The following is a 6,098-nucleotide window of genomic DNA, read 5'->3' as shown; positions in this document are numbered from 1 at the left end:
AATTTCAAACCTATTTGTGTCTCATAAGTTTCTTAATTTTATATTGACATTGCTTTTTACCATGAATTTGTGCTTCACCAAATTTTGAGTGGGTGTTATCGCCACAAAATTTAGTACTTCATCTTCACTGTTAAATTAACAAGTTCATTAAAAAACTGGAGTATTACTAGTATTAACAATAAGATCAGATATTTCACCTTCTTTAGAATGAACTTCCAGAAACTTTAATAATTTGATTTCCTGAATGGGAAGTGAAAATTTGAACCAATTATTAGAACTTATGCATTTTCTTTGTGAAGCCTCTAATAGCACTGATAAAATAGCCTTTGAACTGTTTGCAATGTTTCTTCTGTCTCAAGTGCCAATATATTAAGTGCAGGCACTACATATTTGTACATGCATCATAAAAACTTGGAAGAAAAAATTTTTAGAAATTTAGCAAAGAAACAGTCATCTGATATCAATGAAGAATCGTGCTTTGCAGAAGAATCTGTAAGTCCACCTGCTACAGATTCACATGCGAATTCATCTATAGGAAAGTCTTCTTAAAATAACCAGCTGGGTGTGGTGGTCCTGCAGTCCCAGCTACTCGGGAGGCTGGTGCAGGAGAATGGCTTGAGCCCAGGAGGCGGAGGTTGCAGTGAGCCGAGACTGCACCACTGCAATGGCGACAGAGCGAGACTGTCTCAAAAAAAAAAATTGAGTCAGAATTAGGTGCCAAAAGCCACAAGACGTGCCTGAACAGGGACTTGAACCCTGGACCCTCAGATTAAAAGTCTGATGCTCTACCAACTGAGCTACCCAGGCTCCCTCCTTGCTGATTTATTTTAATGCAATAATAAATAACAGCACTTTGCTAAAACTAATAAAGGAATCATCTGGGACAAATCCAAAGTGGACAGGATGAAGAGATAATAGGTATCCGCCAGGACTCCCCGGGGTAGACTGGGACCTGTTGGTACCCTATGTATTAAGAGTCTTGGGTTTTGTTTTCACTCAAGCAAATGTCCAAAGTTTCTTATCCTTTTCTCTTCAAAGTGTTTTCCTATGTGCCCATCCTTCCAGCTCTTGCATAAACAGATAAGTGAGGCGCAAATATCTGATAGGATGTGGTACAGGATGACTGCAAATCCCATCATGATTAAGGTCACAGACCACTCCCCAGATAAAACCCAGACTTAGGCCGGGTGCGGTGGCTCATACCTGTAATCCCAGCACTTTGGGAGGCCAAGGCAGGAGGATCACGAGGTCAGGAGTTTGAGACCAGCCTGACCAGCATGGTGAAACCCTGTCTCTACTAAAATTACAACAAATTAGCCGGGCATGGTGGTGCACACCTGTAATCCCAGCTACTTGGGAGGCTAAAGCAGGGAAATTGCTTGAACCTGGGAGGCAGAGGTTGCAGTGAGCTGAGATCATGCCACTGCACTCCAGCCTGGGCAAGAGAGCAAGACTCCATCTCAAAAATAAATAAATAAATAAATAAATAACAAAACAAAACAAAACCAGACTCGCCCCTCCCTTGTCGTAAAAGACTGTGCTAGAGCCTGCAAAGTGGTTCTGCCCTATCCACCCTCCATTCCTTACCAATGACATGAGCTTGAAGATGGAAACCACCTGTTCAAGAGAGTCGTTCAGAAAAATAAGAGTTGCTAATGACTGGGGAGCTGCCATATTTATTCATTACCAACCTCCAGACCCAGCAGCCGATTGCAATTCTTGAACTAAACAATTACACGTGGCTGAAGTTCTTGCTTCCCATTCCAGGCTCTTCTGCCTTCACTCTGTCCTTGCACCCCAAAACGCTGCCATACGAGTCACAAAACTCATTCCACTCATCCTTCATCCACGCTGTTACCTTGGCTGGAGATACCTTTCTCAGCCTTGACATCCAGCTACTTCTGCCCTTCTGCCAGAAACAAACTTAGTCATCACCTGCTCCTGGAAGCCTCTCTGGGCTGCACTCCTGGGACATCCCAGGCATGCTCCTGCACCCTGTTATATGATCACCTGTTAATACACCTGCCTCCTTCAACCTGTGATCAGCCTGAGGGAGGGCACCGTGTGCTCTTTCTTCCTCATTCTGTCATCCTGTGCCACTATGCCTGCTATATAGCGACATCACAGGCATACGTAATGGGAAATGATTGAATGAATGTTGAAACTCACCAAATAGGGGAAGGTCCTGGAAAGGCTCTGGGAGGAGGATACCTGATTGGCCTCTAAAGGTAGGGGTCACAATGCGGCAGTTACACATTCTCCATCAATAGGATCAGGTCCATTATCCTATTAAACCTCCTTGGGGACCTAGAGGGTGAGAGGACATGCCTATTAGTAACCCCCGTTTATGGCTGGGCAAATGGAGGCATGGGGAGGTTAAAAGCGCCGGGTCAACCCAGGAGTTGGTGGTGAACCTGCTGTGATTGGCAGTCGTGGGGACCCGATGTGGGTTTTGTTCTCTGAACCTCACTACTTTCAAGGACTCCTCAGTTCATTCTCTCAATCTCTTTCTTTTTTTTCTTTTTTCCTCCAGTAATATCCAAAAAGTCCCCTCTCCGGATTAAATCATCCTGGCTTCAAATATCTAAAGCAGCTTTTTTTTTTTTTTTTCCCTTCAGCATTTGAAATGTTTTTAAGGGTTTATTTCAAACACCCTTTTCTTTGAACTGATTGTTCAGAACTTTCATTCCACTTTGTCAGTGTGTTTGGTAGTCGGCTCTGATTTCTAAAAGGTTTTTATTTCTTCTCTATTAGCGGCCACCACCTGCTTACTGTTTGGATGGGTTTTGCTTTATTTTCTTTGCTTTCATCTATTGAAATGGATGAGAGGAACCTTAGGTAATGAACCTTGTTTCCAGTTTTCCCCCTCACTTCCCCTATTTTTAACTCCTCCTGCCACTGCTGAGGATGAGGCAAAGGACGGAAAGTTCCCTGGGTGGTAAGTCTCCAGGAGTCACTCTGCCTTTCCCCCCCCCCCCCCCGCAGTGTGGGGATGGAGTGACAGGCAATGGAGGGCAGAATGTGCCTGGAATGTCTGCAGTGCTGTTGGCTTTGCAACTGCCTGACCGTCCTGTTTCCGTGCAGCAGGATGCACGGTGGCCTTCTAAATGGCCACTCTGGCTGCAGTGAAGAGGCATCTTCCTCCAATCTTACCGGTACCCCTAAACGCCATGGGGGAATGAGAGTGTCAGTGGCTGTTGCTGAGGCCCACATTACCGGACACTAGCTTGTTCCATTTTTGGCTCATGTATACACATTGGCCGTTATGGGAGCAGCCTCACTCCCATGGAAGTGAAAATATACTTATTTTTCCAGTTAATCCTGCCCTCAGGGTATCAAGTTTAATGAACTAAACATCCTCCATTAATCACCCAACTGAATGTTATTTACTTCAAGGGAAAGGGTAAGTGGCCACTGCACAGACACATCAAGGATTCGATCTCAGCTACTCTTCCCTGTGCTGTCTTCCCAACTCTTGAAGAGCAAAGTCCTAAATCCGGAGCTGGGTGCAGTGGCTCAGGCCTGTAATCCCAGCAGTTTGGGAGGCTGAGGCGGATGGATCACCTGAGGTCAGGACTTTGGGACCTGCCTGGCCAACACAGAGAAATCCCGACTACTAAAAATACAAAAATTAGCTAGGCGTGGTGGTGTGCACCTATAATCCCAGCTACTCGGGAGGCTGAGGCAGGAGAATCGCTTGAACCTGGGAGGTGGAGGTTGCAGTGAGCTGAGATCATGCCACTGCACTCCAGCCTGGGCAACAGAGTGAGACTCCACCTCAAAAAAAAAAAAAAGAACGAAGTCCTAAATCCAGATGTTCTGCCAGCCGAGTTGACACATTGCTTTCCTATCCTCTCCTCTTCCCTTACCAAATTTTAGTATTATTTTTTAATTAATTAATTAAAGAGACAGGGTCTCACTCTATTGCTCAGGGTGGAGTGCAGCGCTATGATCACGGCTTACTGCAGTCTCAAACTCTTGGTCTCAAGCGATCCTCCCACCTCAAACTCCAGAGTAGCTGGGACCACAGGTGCATGCCACCATGCCCAGTTAATTTTTAATTTTTTTTATTTTTTAGAGATAGGGTCTCGCTATGCTGCCCAAGCTGGTCTCAAACTCTTGGCCTCAAGTGATCCTCCCACCTCTGCCTCTCGAAGTCCTGGGATTACAGGCATGAATCAATGTGCCCAGGTTACCTACCACAGTTTAGATGTCAGTTTCCTCACCCTTTTGTTTAAAATACGGCATACTCTCCCATATCTGCCCAGCCCAGAAATGCACGGTCATGGGTTATATCAGCCTAGGGAGGGTGAGAAAGGTCTTGAGTCCTGTTGTCATGATGACCCCATAGCCAATAAATCAAGTCCAGTGTAAGTAACATTTGAGCAACTTGAGAAAATGGAACTGAAGTGGGTACATATCAGAGGCCCTTTGACATCTCTGAATATCCTTTGTAAATAATATCTATCACCCAGCTTAGAGCCGTGAGAGCCACTCAGTGCAAGTGTATACGAGTGGAAAAATGAAGGAAAGGGAAGGGCAGAGGGAAGGGAGTGGAGACTGGTGCTGAGACACTGGGAGCTGATATAGCAGTGCCTGTGTTAAGCCGGGCTGTTCATCCTTTGGTTCCCTGCTCTCTACTCCTGCAGCCACAGATGAAAGGCAAATTTTGCAAGCCAACATCTACCTTGCCCCTTCCTGGGAATAGTAAGGTCCTATCCATTCTTATTCCACTGAAATCTAAGAGAATTAATTGGTGGAGATCTGCTGTCCTAGCCCAGAAAATGGCATCATGTGTGAGGATCTGCCCTTCATCTCCCTTCTTTTGCAGGGCTGACCTCAGCCTCACCCACTCCCCGCTAGAGGGGCCCGGCCCCTCCCTGCACACATCCAGACTCTCCAAAGCATCTTGCATTTGGCCAGAGGTCTCGAGAAGCCTCTCCAGGCTGTGTAGGGCTTTAGCCCAACACTAATTAGTAATGCAATCCCGCAAAGAGCGAAGCTGCCTGCCGCCTCCCCTCACTCATAGTGATTTATGTTCAATTTGTACAAATGGAGAAAATGAGATTTCAAATTTCAATGCCATTTCTGCAATGAGGTGATTAAAAGAGAGAGAGGTATCGCCTTCCACTGTATAGAATATTGATCCCAGTGCTATTTTCCTTTGCAATAACCATTAGCTCAGTATTATTTGCAAACCTCTAATGTGAACCTGGAGATGTAATTTACATTTGTGCCTCACTTATTTGCTTTAACAAAACAACACAAAAGCTTTGGGTCTTTCAATCTATCCATATTGTCAATAAAATTAGCAGCTTGAAGGGAAAAAATTATATTCAAAACCGTAACTTCCCATTAACTACCGCAAGACACAACACATCGTTGCAAAAGACAGAGAGCTTCATACTAAATCCTGTCTTGTTCTTTTCTTTTCCTCCGCCCCCTCTTCCCCCTCCATGGGGTTAGAATTCAATGAACAAACTTGAAAGTGAAACATCCCCTCCTCTGAATGTGGATCAGCTTAGGGTCTGGGGGCCGGCTGTGCACATCTGAGGCCGGATCTCTCCGACGCTGACCCGGGAGGAAGAGAACACGTGGGCCCCGGCTCCAGGTGTCAGCACACGCCTGGCCCGGAGGTCCATCGGGCTGCCAGGACAAATACGTACACATAGACACGTGCACAGAGCCTGAGAGAGAGAGAGAGAGAGAGAGACAGAGAGAGAGACAGACAGAGAGAGAGAGAGGCTTCCTCAAGAGAGCTGAGAGCCAGTGTGGGGACCAAAGAGGCTGGAAGAAAAGATGAGAAGGAGGTAATCAAGAAATAAAAGCATGGGGGCTGTGCTCTGCCAATTCAAATGGCAGTTCCGTCAGCCTCGACGCTGAACAAATAGGCCACGCAGCTCTGCGTTCTCATTTCTTGTCTCTGCAAATCCGTCAGCTGCCTACAAGGGCCTACCAGACCCTGGAAGAAGAGAACAAGGAAAAGGGAGAGTGGGGGGCGGGGGAGCTAATGACCCATAATTGCCATGATAGTGGCGAGGGGCCAGGCAGCTGTTTTACATTCCTGGTATGTATAGTATGCAAATATCGACAAAGGC

General features: G+C 46.2%; 1 non-coding gene across 1 annotated transcript; it reads right to left on the bottom strand.

Annotated features, from left to right (window-relative positions):
- Positions 1-734: 734 nt before the first annotated feature.
- TRNAK-UUU lies at positions 735-807 on the bottom strand. Its single transcript has one exon. It is a non-coding gene; the product is annotated as a tRNA-Lys (tRNA).
- Positions 808-6,098: the final 5,291 nt, after the last annotated feature.

Source organism: Theropithecus gelada, chromosome 20, assembly GCF_003255815.1.
Source record: "Theropithecus gelada isolate Dixy chromosome 20, Tgel_1.0, whole genome shotgun sequence".
Taxonomy (NCBI): Eukaryota; Metazoa; Chordata; class Mammalia; order Primates; family Cercopithecidae; genus Theropithecus; species Theropithecus gelada.
This window is presented reverse-complemented; position numbering and strand designations above follow the sequence as displayed.